This window comes from Acanthaster planci, linkage group LG02 (assembly GCF_054643075.1).
Source record: "Acanthaster planci isolate LZ-2023a linkage group LG02, COTS_SCS, whole genome shotgun sequence".
NCBI classification, from domain to species: Eukaryota; Metazoa; Echinodermata; class Asteroidea; order Valvatida; family Acanthasteridae; genus Acanthaster; species Acanthaster planci.
The window spans coordinates 18,347,114-18,363,753 of NC_141778.1; the positions used below are offsets into that span (position 1 = coordinate 18,347,114).

Here is a 16,640-nt window from a genome sequence, read left to right on the forward strand (position 1 = left end):
TTTTCGTCCATTCCCTTGAACTTCGACTTATCGAGATTTAACTGTATTACAGTACCCCAAAATTGACCTCAACTTCAATATCCCAGTGGGCACGAGACGTTGTTATGACGTCTTAAAGACGTCCAATATTGACGTCTTATTAATGTCTTTTTTGAGTTGTATATGCAAAGCCAAAAGACGTCGGCATCCTGACAAGTAAACGACGTCAGTGGTCCGACTAGAAAAAGATGTCAGCGTTATGACGAGTAAACAACGTCAACATTGCGACTAATAAAAGACGTCAACATTGAGATTAATAAAAGACGTCAACATTGAGACTAATAAAAGACGTCAACATTGAGACTGATAAAAGACGTCAACATTGCGACTAATAAAAGATGTCAACATTGCGACTAATAAAAGACGTCAGCATATTGAGCAGTAAAAGACGTCAGCATTAAGACGTCTTTTATCCATCAAATATCAAGGAAAAAAGACATCTGCATTGAACGAGTCATTTTTTTTATACTTTTTTATGATAAAAAGAAGTTCACATGCCTTAACACGCTGCCTGGCTATAAAATAAATTTTGACTGAAGCGACTGTTTACAACTAAACAATTTTTTTTATTTAACTCTGATTCTTCATATTATAATAACCTGTTAGCACACTTTGCTGAAAATGATGGTCTACACAAATATTATGTACCAATAATATTTCTGGTAAATTCAATGGCTTTGGACGGACCATTACAATTGCACCCGGCACGATCAAAGTGACAATGAAACAAGGTACACTTGTGTTTACACTTCCTGGATAAAAGCAGTTAAAAGGTTTTACTTTTACGGACAAGGCAAGAATGGGAAACACACAGTACATGTACATGTAGTATAAGCCATGTAACTGAATATTTGGCAGAACAAAACATTTCCAACCAGGCAAGACTTAGTAAAATACGTTTTAGATGTACATGTAATGGCATTTATGAGAGGTAGAAAAACAGACATCAGTTGATGAAAAGATGAATGCTTGTACTAATAAGACAATTCAAATCGAGTTGGCTTAGAATTTAAAAAAAATGGAAATATTGAACACTTTTTTGAGAAAATTTTGTCTCATGCAGTGGTTTGTCAAATTTTTAGAAAACAGACTATCCTGGAACAGGATGATCTAGTCAGTTACAATTTAAATCACTGTACGTGTTTTAATCCCGCAAACAATTTTACCAAAGCCCCCCTCCCCCCAAAAAACGATCAGACGTGTAATTTTGTTATAACCGTACTTTAAACAGCGTTCATTACTTCAACCTGAGGAAATAAACCCGAGGAAACAATGTACATATTTTACTTGAACAACAAAAGGTTTAAAGTTTTCAAATAAGACCCAATACAAAAATAGGCTTTATGCTCATTAGTTAAATATCACCGAAATATATGAAACAGCCAGGAAACAGGCCATCTGATGCACTAGACTGGTCCCACAGTTATCCGCTGGGCATGCCTGCTGAATTACTCAGGGCTCTTGGTTTGTCTCTGGTAGGAATACTAAGCTTGAGGTACTTCGCTATTCGTTGTCTTACTGCAGACACTGTTGTGCCGTGTGATGCAACACTTTCTGCAAATGTTAGACAAATAAGACAATTTATTTTTGTAAAAACTATAAGGACTTTGGTGGCAGCAAATAAACCGGTCCTCTACCATTGTTTACACCACGTCTGAGCTTAAGTGTGCAGGTTCATTGTGATTGAAAATGAAAAAGAATTTCTCTGCCACCAACTGTCTCTAACATGTCTACATCGAGTGGCCAATATACATTGCATCACATACATGTACTGCCATTACATTTTCACAGTTTAGTCTCACCAATACAATGGTATAACGTTTAATCTTAAAAGGGTAAATTAGATTTGTTGACGCTGTTCGTATTTGCCATATTTGATGACGCTGAAGTATGGGCACTGTGGCTAGCCCAGATGCTCCTTACTGCACTACGACTGCGAGTCTACGTACAACTACGAATAAACACTGTCTGTAGTCCACCCATGGAGGTAGGAAACAACCGTGGCCAACCCGGTTGACTGTTGAGGATTAAAATTATTGCATTTAAGCCTGACCTCTGCTTCACCAACAATGCCAATACGTAAAAGAACTACATTTTATAAGCACTTACCTTTTAAGGAAGGGCCTAACCTGTCTTACTCTTCTTTAAACGGACAAGCTGCTTGCAGTGATACTTGTACATGTACATGTACTCGAGCTCAGTTAATTCAAAGCACGGACAAAATTATGAAGTAGTCTGGTTCCCTGACCTGAAGATCTTTATTCCATTGGAAATACCTGTAGACGCCAAAGTCAATAGACCTAACCGTAGTTCTGGAAGCCCGTTTTGTCTTTTGGACATGACCTCAGTCTTTGCCATCGCTGGTTCCAGTCGGCATGCTCAGAGTCTACTCGGAAGGCTGGAACCAGCTAAGACTAAGCCAGAGCCACTATAGTAGGGCGGTGCACACGCTCGAAGCCAGTCGTTACTTGCGAGCATGCAGCTGGCAAAGAAAGAAAATAGCCTCATCCATTCTAAATGTAGGGGTATTTTAATGTCATGTTATTTTAAATCAGACCAGGGGGTTGAGGGTCACATCCACTGCAAATAATCATAAGTCACAAGCAAGTGTACTAAACCACACTCGCATTTCCTCTTGTGTTAAAATTTCCCTGTAAACTGGACACTCGCACTATTACTATCTCACACATCCCTCTTGACGAATAGATGAGAACAGTCAAACAGAACAGTCACCTGCGGCCGCAGGCGGGATTTTGCAATACACTGTATGCCATTGCTTTGTCGGACCTTCCGCGGTGAAACCGAGTGAGAACCGGCAAAATCTGAGACAAACTAAAAGTCACCGTGCAAAATCTTCATAAAGTTATCTAAATCTTTTTCTTTTTCTGTAGTATGTTGACGATTTGATAATGACTGTAAAATGAAGGAAACAATTCAAATAGAGAAAAAAGACGTCGTTAAGACGTCGTTTTCTCCTTTCACTGTATGTGTGGTACCGATGATTTGATAACGACTGCAAAACGACGTCTTTAAGACGTCGTTTTTTTGTCACGACCACTTTACGACACACGACCACATAACAACCACAAAAAGATGTCTTTCACGCGTCGTATGCCCACTGGGATGAGTTTAAACCCTCAGAACCAAAAAGGAGCGAAATATGACTTTCCGCTCATTTTGTTGTGACAGGTTACACTTCATGATAAGTTGTGTTAATGTAAATCTCTTTGGACAAAACCCAGTGTTGGCAATCCACGGAGATGTTATATAAATGAAGATACTTCATTACGTAGCCTTTCAGACTGCAATGACATTTGCCATTTTACAAGAAGTGGTGTTACTCTGCTATCAAGCGAAATTTCAAGTTTGGAATAAATCCTGAAGAATAAGACCCAAGGGTTTTGCTGCTAATTTAAGGTGGTGCCTCATCACGTCATCAGGTCCAGGTGCCTCAGTTGAACTCTATTAATAAGCTGTCTCTCAACACCCTTAACAATAATTTGAAGCTGGGAAGTTTCATAGAATCTGTCTCCTGCTAGCCTTGTATCTTCTCCATCAGGCACTTGTGTAGAGACACTCTGAAACTGTTGATTGACAACTTCAACTTTGGCACTGCAATCACTATGTTTCATTGTACCGCGCTGAGCTAGATCTATAGAGCTCACAACTCATTTTAAGTCCAGTGGTCAAGCATGAAGTATGGTTCTGTGAAATAATGAACTCTTTTCAGCTGAATACAAGTCCATGTTCTTCCTTTCACAGATACAAGATCACACCTGTAGACTGTAAAATTGCCAGCCATGAGGGTACATCTCTAATCAAGCACGTACATGTACAGCCTTCGCACATTTAAGCTTACACCTGTAATCTCAAGACTACCCACTATGAGGATACATCACTTGTTATCAAACAGCCTTCTACTATTGGGTGAGTCAAACAGAGTAGGGCCCACTCCGTCACAGCAAGAATTTGTGTAACAAACTGTTACCCAAGGCATTTAACTGCTTGAATTACATGTACAAGTAATGTACGTCTACCTGCAGAGCGACTTTGCCCATGTATCACATCAGTAGTTATACCTGCATTGGGTCAGTTCAGTCCAGTAAGTCACATAGCGTTCACTGTCATGCGGTGTTTGTCCGTGAAATTGCAGCAGATTCCCTGAAACCATGCAAACTGAGTTTTTGTCTTTGTTGGTTAATTTGGCTTTACTTGAAGTTGAAAGGCAGTCCTGCTATTTAGGGCAGCACAAACAAAGGCTATCTTTTGTACACAACATTGTGAAAAATTGGATACAAGTGTTAGAATAATGCAGCTAGCTGCCTACAGCCTTCAGAATTATTGCTTCCTCTCTACATGTATGTGTGAAAAGATTCACAAAGTGCTGAACTTTAAACTACACAAATGTTCATGTGTTCATAGAATTGCTGTTGAGCAGAGTTTTGATGGAGTGGGCCATGAGTTTTCTTCACTTCAGAAATGATTCTTTGGGGGAAAGCATGTGGTATAGATTCTTAGTGACTATCTTTTTGCATTTAAATACGCCACAATGGGGTGTGGTTTCTAAAACAGCAGAATTGACATGATAATCTGTATTGTCATTCGTACTTTTTCAAGTGCAATGCAAAATATGTCATCCTGTTTTAGTGGATCACATAGGTTGACCCATGCCCAGGCCCCTCCAAAAGCCAAAAGTATAACAACTAACGCAGTATGCAAAATTGATCAGCCAAGAAATAAATCCATTGGAAGGTTGTTCCTTGCCATGCACATTTCAAATGGACTGGAAGGCAATAATATTTCAGTTGAATTCATTGTAACTCTTGCTATTTTACATAAGCGGCGAGAACATGTGCAAGTGGGCCAAATACAAGTAGAATTGATGTGTAGCACTGAACAACTATTCATAAAGGGCCGCGTAATTAAGGCAGCTACCCCACTCAGTGCATAAATTTTGTATTCCCTGCAATAAGAACCATTCAATTTTTCAGGAAAAATTGATCTGATCTATGGTTCTGATATTACATCATAGGCTTACATGCCACTGAATGTAAATTGAATGATACACGTATGTGCACTGTTGTACATGTACATGTCACATGAAATATCTTGCTACGACTACCAGTCATTAGCTTGACATGTGACCCTTCACATTATCTCCTGTGTAGCATTAGCTAGTTCAGATGAGGGCATGTACACATATGAAATTGATCAAGTTCATATTTAGGAGTATCAAACCAAATATTCTAATCACTAGATGTCTTTTAAGGTTTCCTCTGAACTTGGGAAAAGCAGCAGTGGAATTCTTTTTCCTTTGTGCCTTTTTCCTCCAAGTTATTCTCTCAATCAGATCAGAAGCACATTAATGAAACTGCTCAGTGAGGTATATTTCTATTTCTAAATATTTATTTTCTACCAATAGTAAGCTGAAAGGGACTTCTCTCTGGTGTTAATAATACGAACCAAGAACTTCACCCACAGTATTCTTTGTAATGTCCTTTTTTGCAGAACTCTCTCCAAAGTAAGGTTTCCTTGTTCACTAAAATCTGTTTTCATGTTATACTCTCTGAATACACAAGAACCCGATTTCTTCATCTGAAAATTTGGCAAGATATCTTTTTACAAAGTTGATTCCAATTCTTTTCATGCACAAGCTTTATTATGTCAGTTTTTCGATGCTGATAACAAACTTTCTTTTCTGAATACAGAACTCTAAATTTTTCCAAGCACTTAACCTTCCTTGCAATTCAACCTCTATTGCTATAACTTTATGACAAGGACAATTGTTAAACTTTTAACATGCAAAATTGAACTCATGCCCAAAGCCTACTTTAACTGCTTTCAACACCAACAAATGTTTAAGAATGGTCAAAGTCCAGGAGTGTTACATGTACATCATCAGTTCAAGACATCAAGAACAAGCCTAACAAGGATCTCTGTGTTAGAACTCTGCACCTAAGATGCCTCTCAAAACTCTAATCTTTCATACAACTGACTACTTAGCTGGGATATGTACACTTGTACATGTACGTGTATGTGGTTTTTTCCTGAATGCTGTTGCAACACACTCAGTGGATGAATCAACAGTTCATAAATAAATTTTGCGCACCTGAATAACGGTGTCTTTCTCCAAATCACAGATTTTCATGTGAAGTTAAGAAGGATTGAGAACTTCTGGGTGGTTCTCAAACATTGCTGAATCAACTGAAACAGTCACATTTCAAAAGGTTTACTTTTCAAAATCTATCTTTTTCTTTCTCCAAATCCCAAACAATAGGCCTAGACTTTCTCTTTGCAAACTGAACACCAATTCAATACATTCTCTTTAAGAAGAGAAGATAAACCTTCAACTGTTACTGCAGTTCTTTTCCATAATCAATCTTAATTCTAATAAAAACACCCAGGCATCCATGTGCCCAGCTGCTCATGTGCCATGCATACTTACAGTACCATTTTTCACATCTCTATGGAACTATCTCCCATGTTTTGAACAGTATCACACCATGTGCCCCTTCAGATATAAGGGTATAAATTTGAATTGCAAATGATGCAAATGAACATGTAATCAGAAATCAAATACAAAGAAATTACTTCAACCTGTGTCACATGAACAGGAAAGCAATTAATTCAACCCTCCTTTTGCTGTAACAGTCACAGTCAAAAATCCCTTCCACTTCTCCTTGTGCAGTATGTAGACATATCGTATGTCACTTGACTGATTTGACTGACAGGACAACTGTGTCGAGAATGCATCTTTGAGTATAAATACATGTACATTGTACGCACTATATATGTACACTAAATAAACTTGGACCTAGCATCCCATTTCCTAGTTTATCCATGTACAATAACTGATTGGCCAAAGTTTTATAATAGCAGAGGGTCAATGTGTTTGTTTCTTTCAGCTGATAGTCATTATGATGAATCCATTTAACATGAGGGGCACTTTCTCCTATCTACAGATAAGCACCTCACCCATACTGAAGCCATCTACCACTCAAACGTGCACTCAAATTTTAACCAAACAACAAGGGATACTTTGTATGTATTTCCAAATATTCTATCTGTGATATCATTGGATGACACTGAACACAGCAATTGAGGAATTCCCTCAACCATTCTTGAACTTGCGCATTAATTGCCTGGAGGGCCATGAATACTACCCTGGTCTGGCCACTGCCTGGGTGGTATGGCCTTACATGTACATCCATCAAAATCCTAACCCTAACCCACATCCTCAATCCTCCAAAATCCTCCAATAACCCAACTTCAAAAACTGCATTCATCCTCAATCCTCCAAAACCACCTGAAGGATTCAGAGGATTGAGGTGGGTTATTAATCAAGTTCTCTTGTGATTGGGTAACATTTATTTCTTCAAGTGTATTTCCCAAATTTGGAGGTGGACGCTTCCTATATTAACCTTCAGCCATCTCAATTTGTATGAGAGGCAATGAAATTCTATATAAACCCAACAAAAGCAGAATATACACAGACGCTGCTCCTAATTATCTCTTATTGACCTCAAACTACAAGAAACCAAACAAGGTTAATGTCTCATAGACTTAACTACATGTTAATTTATGTAAGAACCACTGACATTCTGTCCTTTCCAACTAATCTTTATCTTGTCGGTATTCATATCCTCCTCTTTTCTTGACGCAGCTGTTGGACTGCGATAGGGGGCCCCTTGATGTCTTCTATTTCACTTCTATCTGTCTTCTATCATCATTTGGTTAATAATTATGCTGAGAACTCAGCTAAGGCTCAGCTCATGTAAAAAATGCACGGAGATGGGGGCAGATTCTACCCCCCCCAAGTTTAGGGTTTAAGGAGGGGAACTTCCAGATGATATTCTCAGATATCATTGAATTATTCAGAAATAGTTACATTTCAAGAGGTTGTCTTTGCAAAATCTCTCTTTACTTCTTTCTCCAAAGCCTAAACAATATCATTCCTCTTCAAATGCCAAACATCTCCTCACTACATATACATTCTTTGTAAGCTTAACAGAAGATTTATCCTTTCACTGTTATCTAAATTCTTTTATTATTATTCTCAAACTTTCCTGATGCACGCACATTCGCATGCATGTACGCAACAACTAGTGTGCAATTTGTAATCAAAGTTGCATTTATCACCTCACCACAACTACGTCACTGCATCTACATATCTAAAGGTTTTTACATGGTCATTTCTATCTGGATAAATAATTCTTCATATTCATCATGGATAAATCATCTAATATTGCCTCAGTGACAAGTACAATTGGCCTGCCAGTTTGTGGAAGTCACCCACATCTAGATGGCTTGAAATTGTCTCTAATTTCTATCAGACCAACTTGAGAAGTTCCTGTATACTTCCAGATACTTCCCTTTCTTCCCATGAAATTTGGGTCAATTGTTTCCTCAAAGGGAAACTGGTTAATACACATTTCTTTGTAAGCTCTGCATACCTCACTTTCCTGCAGTATAGTTGTGGTCGGAGATTAATGAAGGTAAAAAGTTCTCACTTTTCTTGCTTCGCCAAATCTATACAGGCAAATACACATGTACATTTAAGCTTCATTGCAGTCACTCTTAGTAAAATATCTCATGTATTGTTGCAAACATCTTTAGTAAAGAATATTTGCATAGGCCCTAGCCTTTACTGGCAAGGAAATAAAGTTTTGTCAAGTTTACTTATTATGGAAATATAGAGCATTTCAAGACAAATATCAAGCAATTTCTTTCTTTTCTGGAAATCTTACCTGCTCTCCAGTTACAGTACAATCTTTGCAATGTGAAATAAGGACTGTCAATTTTTCTTACATCTCTGAAAACTTCATCTCTCTATCCCCTTAAGCTCATGCATATTCATATATCTGTCTCACAACTACATTCTTTCAAAACTTTTCCACAGTATAATATTGTGCCAATCCAATTGGCAGTTCATAACTCTCTTCTCTTTGACTCGCATCAAATTTAAAGCAACTTGGTTTCTTTTTTTTACCCCTCACATTTTCTACAGGAATTCTGTAACTGTCACGTTCATATCTTTTCATTTGATCAAATCTTCCTAGAGACAAGAAATATTCAGCAAAATATCTCCAGGTCAGAGTTTATTGTTTCTGAGAAGAGAAGGCTGTCTACTTTGAATTGAAATGTCATACTTGAGCTGGTACAAGTATATATGTACATGTATTTGCTTCTAATGTTGCGGAGACAACTAGAATTACCGCAATCATTTTTTTCCTTTAATTCAGCAGGCTAATTGATTCTAAAATTTAGTTGAAACCAGTGGCTTCTTTTTTAAAGTGCACACTGCATCAAAGCATCGTGGATTTAGAGCTGAAGGCTTCTCAAATCAGTGGCGTGCAACTTTTACACTGGTGCACAGTTGTTACCATTTGTTTCAGTCTTAAAGCTTGACCTTATCAGCTAAATGTTTATGCAGATTTGACCACGTAGGTGCAGTACATGAAGGTTGAATATTGATTATTTATAGAGCTGCTTACTCACAGACATTGAGCATGAGACTCATGCATTTCTGGTTATCTCAAGCTTTCATATGCTAACATGGGACTAGTAGTCAGAAATTGCCTCCAATCAAACCACACAACATCTAGAATCTAAAGGTTTTGGCATCTTTAATTAAGCAGTCCCCAAACCCCAACACCATTAAGGTTTCACGCTCACGTGCTGTGTTGCCAGATTCTTATTCTCAGCTCTCTCTCAAAATTGGCAGCCCTGAGCAATTATATCCTGTGCCAACATGATTTGGGACACCATGTCTGCTCGTTGCTAACACTTGTTGGTGAACAGAACATTAACCCTAACAGTCCCAAATCCTGCAATTTCAATACAATTTTACATACACCCTAGGGGTTAGGGTTAATTATTTTTCTGTGTGCAATTTAGCATCATATTCTGATTTTGCACATTCCAATGTCAGTACAACCTATTCCCTGTTTACAATTTGAACTGAGAGGTCCTTATTGAAAAATATTGGTTGATTAAATTGGGCAAGAATATTCTAAATTTAAGTGTATTGGTCAAAAAACTGGTTATACAAATGAAATAATTTTGAACAAGTTCTGTTGGAGTTACACATTTTTTGTGCCCAAACTAAGGTCCTAAGAGTATTTGGCAAAAGTAATGTGACTTGCCATTAGCAGAAATCACTTTAGTTTCAAAATGTTGGATATAGTAAATTTTCTAGGCAATTAATGTTATTTTTGATGGCAAAACATTCATTTTGTGAAGCCGTCTATCAGACTTGTAGCCAGGATTATCACTAAGATTAACCAAGTAAATAAACCACATTCACTTTTTTTAAATGTCATTAAATGTCAGACAAAACATAGAACTTATTAGCATATATCTGGGGAAACCTGGTAGGGAGGGAGGGTTCAAAATTAATCAGAAACAAGAGCCATGTCTATGTTTCCTCACGTCTGACTTCTGTGTGTAAACTTCTGTTTTAAGACATTTTGCAGATCTGGCAACATTGCCACAGCTGTAATGGTTGTTAAGTGTATGTCATGGATCAGATATTTTGAAATGTGTTTCTTGTATTAGGACATTAAATGTAGTTGAAATATGTGCAGATGACCTTGGCTTTGCAAAAGAAAAGTGGAAAAATTGGGAGAAGTCTGTTTTTGATTTCAAAATAACCTTTAATGATTTTTGTAAGAACCTTTGAACCTTAAATCTTCAGCATTTTTCACAAGTCGGTTGGTTTCTACCACTGAAATTTTACTTAGAGATGCACCATGAAAATGATAGTACAAAGAATGTATCATGGTTTCCTGCACTGTGGAAGATTTTGGAGGATACAGAAAAATATCTGGAAGTAGTTTCTCATGAGCTGAGGTCAATAGTGAGTTTTGTGAGTTGTGCTGGAAAATTCATATGCCAGTTGTGAAGGTGACACCATCCTTGATGAGAAGCCAAGCATTGAGACTTTCTGATGGAATAGGAATAACCTGTGCATGTTCAGGGAGTCGATGTGTAAGACCTCATCAAATATACAGTACCACCATAAGAAGCACCTGATCCTTAAAAGGAAAGCCTGGTATCAGGATGTCATCAGTAACAAGTTTCTGTTGGATGGATGAAGCTAAAAATTGCCAAACTGGATTCCTACTCTACATGTATGTTGTTAGCTATGGGATGCAACAAATTCAGTTGGAATGGGGCGGAAGTATTGTAATTTCATTAGCTCTGCACAGCGTTCAAAACTCCTGCAGAATTGCTCCAGCCAAGTGATAAGAAAAGACTGTGTACGTTTACAATTTGAGCCGCAATTTGTATAGTACATGTGTACATGCAAGTTGTACTACAGTGTACATGAACTGTGCAGCTCTAACTGCAGCATCTGCATTGAGAAACACCCAGAGTATGTACTGTTTTGCACTATGCATTGGCAAGGTTCTTTTAGGAGGCGCCTGATCCTTGGAATGGCCTAACATCAGGGTGTGGCTGGGTGTCAGTTCCCAGCTGCGGAGAAGGCGTAACCCCAGACTGTGGTTTGGGGGTCCAGTTCAGCAAAGTGCGTGCATGTAATTATTTTCCGACTTTGAAGTAGTGTAGCATATGTCCACTTCGCCTGATGACATCAATGTTCATGCTTTGATAATTGATATAGTCAACGCTACAAAGTACATGTAGTCATTTTAAGTGTGGTGGCTTTATAACCATCAAATCTTAGTGTAAAAAAATATTTGATTCGGAAGGTACTATGTCTGTCCATGTTTCGGATTTGTGCAAGAAGGCATATTTTGCACTTTGGAAGATCGGAAAAATTCCTTCTCCTTTGGATTCCAATATTACACAAAGGCTGGTGCACGCTTTTGTAACTTCGAGAATGGATTATTGTAATAGCCTTTTGTTTGGTATTCATGTCAACAAAACTTCTAAACTACAATCCATTCCGAATTCTGCCGCTCGTTTAGTTATGCGGATTCATAAGTATGATAGTATTACCTCGGTATTGAAAGAGCTTCGATTGGCTTCATGTCTCACAGAGGATAAAAATTCTTTGTTTGACATATAAAATCGTGTATGGTCTGGCTCCTTGCTATTTGCAAGAACTTATACATATTCACAATGTTGGTCATCAGTTGAGATCGAATTCCCAGGGAAGTTTAACTTTCTTTCAGCCAGTACGGGGCAATAAGTATTACAGTGACAGGGCATTCCAGGCTTGTGCACCTTGTCTTTGGAATGCATTGCCCCTGCCGATACGTGCTTCAGCATCATATGATATTTTTAATTCCTCTCTTAAAACATATTTATTTAAGATTAGTTATAAGTGAAATAAGTTTTATGTTGATTTTTAAATAGTTGTGGTTTTATTTAATTGATCCCTGTAGTTTGTAATATGTAAGGATTTTTAATTAGGGCCTATTGGGTGTTATAGTTTGTAGTATATATTGTTGTACAGGGCTCTGAGATCATTTTTATGGAGGGCGCTTTATAAAAACTTACTATTTTTATTATTAAATCATGGAGAGGCTGAGCCTTGATGGATTTGGAGCACTTAGTTGTAGCACTTGTAGTTTAAGGCAATGGCATCAGAGCAACTTTCAAAGTGGGGTGCCAGTTGTGAGACCATCAGGCATCAGCTACTGACTCATCAATTATAGGACCCCCCCAAGTTGAAACAGTAGTCGATCCACTGCCCCCCTCCCCTTTTGCAGCCAGTGATGAAAGGAATGTTTTAGGGCCTGCAAAATAGTGCAGTCAAGGTGTGCACATGTCTCAGAGAAGTGTTCCATCTAGAGTGTCCCATTGAATTGCAAAACTCAACCTTAAATCTAATAGGATCAGGATGGGCCACGTGAAAATCAGCAGGTTGGAACCATAGAAAGTTCACTTAGTTTTTTTTCATTTGACAGTTTACTTCCAGTTGAAGGCCTTTCCAAAGTATTTGAACTTTTCAAAGCTATCTTTACAGACTTTCTGGATGGTTTTCCATTCGGACAACGTTGTTCATGGATGAGGCTCACTTAACCCTAACCCTCCTGAATCCTTCACCTGTTGGAGGATTGAGGAGGGTTAGGGTTAAAGAGTGAATTTCATTTTCACTGTTGACATGGACGGTAATCACAGCGCGTGTCTGACTAACATGTCAATAATAGCTCAAAATATCAACACAGTATGTGGGATTATGGCATCCAATTTATGATTAGTTTTGTGTTAGAATTACGTTAATTATGCCCAGGGCATTCATCAGGGCTGATCGCTCATCACCGGCTCATGTCACCCAGCGCTACGCGTGTATGAACATACATGTGTATATCTTACTTGCACAGACATGAAATCACTCCTTAATTCTTGGCGTATCGTAAAACATAGGTCTTGCTCTCAGAGTTCAATTTTCTGTGGTAACCCATGCATTACACGTAACCTGGGTACCAGGCAATATGGACCAGTAGTGGTTGGCTACGTTCGCACGGTTCCTCCAGTTCAACCCGAGTGTGGTGCGCCCGCATTATATTTCTGTATGTGCATTGGGAGTATACCCTCTGCCTTTGCTTGTTTTCTTCCTGTTTGACTATAGACATTTCAAAGGTAAAAACAGTTTCATAATTGAATGTATCATCCCTATGCAACAGGAAAAGCATCCATTAGCTTTGAGTACACTGGGAGTGCTTATCATTACCTGTGTAAGATGACATTGAACTGATGTAATAGATTTGTTTTACCGTGCTAGGTTACATACATACATGTACATGTGGCGGCAAGCAGAGGGTTTGAATAGTGCCCTTATTTCCAAAGAGTCAAAAATTCCTCGTATTTGGTTATTTTGCCCTTAACCTTAGAAGCTACCACCTTTTTTTTTTATTGACCACAATTTATTCTTTATATGAATGTTGTACCGACAAAGTCCAGTTCTCACTTAATACTTTGCCAGAGTTTAAAATGTTACTTTGCGTAGAATATTTAGTGGCAACGATTTTGGGGCCTTTCTTGAAATATGGGGTCTGACATGTGACATGTTTTTCTGTCCTCCTTACACCTGACCCGTCTGACACAGAATATACATGTAACTAAAATTGATTTTTAACTAATTTATTCATTCGGTAGAAAATCTGTAGTACTTAATCAGTTAGAAATTTATGAATGTTTTTAAAGTTACAAAATTTATTTGTCAGATATAACAGGGAGAGGAAAAAAATTGACCCCAAATTTATATAATGACCTGTTTGTAAATGTCAATAAGTGTAAAAACAATTCAGCCTTCTTTTCTCTGAATCCACAGATAATTTTTGCTGAGGTGTAGTCCGTTGATTGGCTGGTTGATCAAATTGCAAAGTTACGCACGTAACATGAAGTCATTGAAACTTTTCATGTTAGTTGGTTCTTCTGGTTGACATGAGGCCATGCGCTGTCAACAGAAATTGTTCGTGTCTGCCCAAGTTGTGAGCCATCAAGTAATCATTCATTAAACTTATATGTGCCTGCCACAACCAGTTCAGTTTCTAGGTAGACAGCCTTCCAGTACCTCAATGCACACTTTCCTGATTCTGTACCAGTCTTGATCAATTTACTGTCACCCTTTTGGGCAGTCATCTTTGCCCATGACTATTTCATTCCATGTAGTGTGTAACTTTCTACATTCTGTCTTGATCTGTTTCTGATTTTATGTCTGTCTGATATTTAGGCCAGTGTCAAATGTGCTTCTGCCATGTCGAATTGTCGAAAGTCAAACACCATGTTAATTGCGGCAGAAACACGTGATTTAACCCAAAAGCTTTGAGTACGACCCTGCTGTGCTATCACAACAGCCTCTGTCATGTCACAGGGCAGCTACACGGCATGGCATCAAATGTCATGCCACCATCATGTCCAGTCAAATGAAATTTGCACTTGAGTCTGACATATTGGAATGCGCATGTGTAGCAACATACATGTACTTCAGGATGATAATTCAACACAAACAGCATAAAAACATTTTAACAAATCCCAAGTGGCAGTGAGTCATCATCTGATTTGTGGTTGCTGGAAAATTCATGAAATTAAAGTGACATTTCAACACCCCAAAAAGTTTTACATGTAGCAGTTTTTTGCATGTGCATGCAGCCTCCAGCATCGTTTGGAACAAACATTTGTTTTTAATCTACACAAACTTGCAACAGGAAATTAAAAGTTTTTGTAAAATGAAATAACAGGGTAGAAAAATGAATTGATGTGCATCCATGAATTTTTAAAACAGAATTTGGAGACTAAATAACGAAATCACTGCATTGGATGGTGAAATTGCAGAGTCAAACGAAGAATCCACAAAATCGAATGGTGCACAGCTGAATCAAGTAATAATATTGCTTTGGAGGATAGCTGACTGGCAAGGCGACTATTGCGGGATTGAACGGTGAAATTGCCAAATGTGATGGAAAACGTACCAAATAAAATGGTGAAATTGCCAAATTAATGGTGAAATTGCAAAACGAAATGGTGAAAATGGCAAGATAATTTCTGAAATTGGCAAATTGAAGGTCAAAATTGCCATTGAATAGTGAAATCATCAAACGGAACAGCAAAACTAACTGTAAAATGAAATGTTATGATTAACTAAACAATGATCTTGTCACCAAAGATAGCAACGACACTCCTTAAAATCCTGCATACATCAGTCTCTCCACCACGTCATCTTCCATTAAATATAACTATCATTTGACAATTAAATTCGACATTTGACATAAATGCTGACTCTTTCACACGTTTGCCACACTTAAATGAATTGGATTCAACATGGCCTACTGTACATGTCATTTTCATGCCTTTTCCTCTCCCTTTTGCTTCGTTTTCAAGCATGCAGGTCACAATGGGTTCTGAGGCCTCTTTGATTAGCCCGCAGACTCTAAGAATCTGTCAGAGACAATCATGAATATTTGACACTCCCCATAGCTCTTCTGTCAATCTTAATACGATTCCCTTTTTGAACTTGGACAAACCTAAGACCATAATGCAAGGATATTTCAATAATTTTTAATCCCCATGCATGGACACGTAATGCTCACTTAATGTTTCGTTATACAAAATTGACAGTGGCATGCTTTATTGCACAACGGCACATCTCATTTTTAAAGGTATTGTATAACTGAGACTCCAAAAGCTTTCATCCATATGGGTCGTTAAAACCGAAATCAACACACGCTAAGACGGTGTTTGAAGAAAACTGAAATAAAAACCATGGCTTAGATCAATCAGTACTACCAGAGTAACAGGTGGAAGTGCATGTATGGCAATTAATAGTAACTGTCTAGAGTAGTGTGTGCTGCAGTATGACTATGATGGATACAAGTTTCTGTAATGAAAATGTGGGATTGGGCTTGATTCTCTACCAAACATTTTTCTCCAATTATTGAAAACCATTCTTAGGTGTTTTTTCAAATGCAAAAGCTTTTAGCTTCACCACTTAACTAGATGTTGCCCTCTGTTTTTGTCCTCAAATGTTAATATATGTTCTGTGTAATAATTTTAATTGTTTTAATGCATTTTGAATCTAAATATGTACACTCTCGTCTTGAAGTGTAGCAATGTTGTACCTATTTGTCTTTGTAGGGCAATGTTTCAATAAATGTGTGTGCAAATGAAATGTGACAGATTGATCCCTA

The 16,640-nt window shown here is 37.9% G+C and overlaps 1 long non-coding RNA gene across 8 annotated transcripts in view; it reads left to right on the forward strand.

Annotated features, from left to right (window-relative positions):
* LOC110983827 (uncharacterized) overlaps positions 1 to 16,640 on the forward strand; it is a 118,183-nt gene that overhangs the window by 97,264 nt on the left and 4,279 nt on the right. For 7 of the 8 annotated variants that reach the window (XR_015424325.1, XR_015424327.1, XR_015424331.1 and 4 more), the window contains one exon: positions 3,802 to 3,966. The exons of the other annotated variant lie outside the window; for it this stretch is intronic. This is a non-coding gene — a long non-coding RNA (uncharacterized LOC110983827). The remainder of the gene's footprint in view (positions 1 to 3,801; positions 3,967 to 16,640) is intronic. 8 annotated transcript variants of the gene reach the window in all.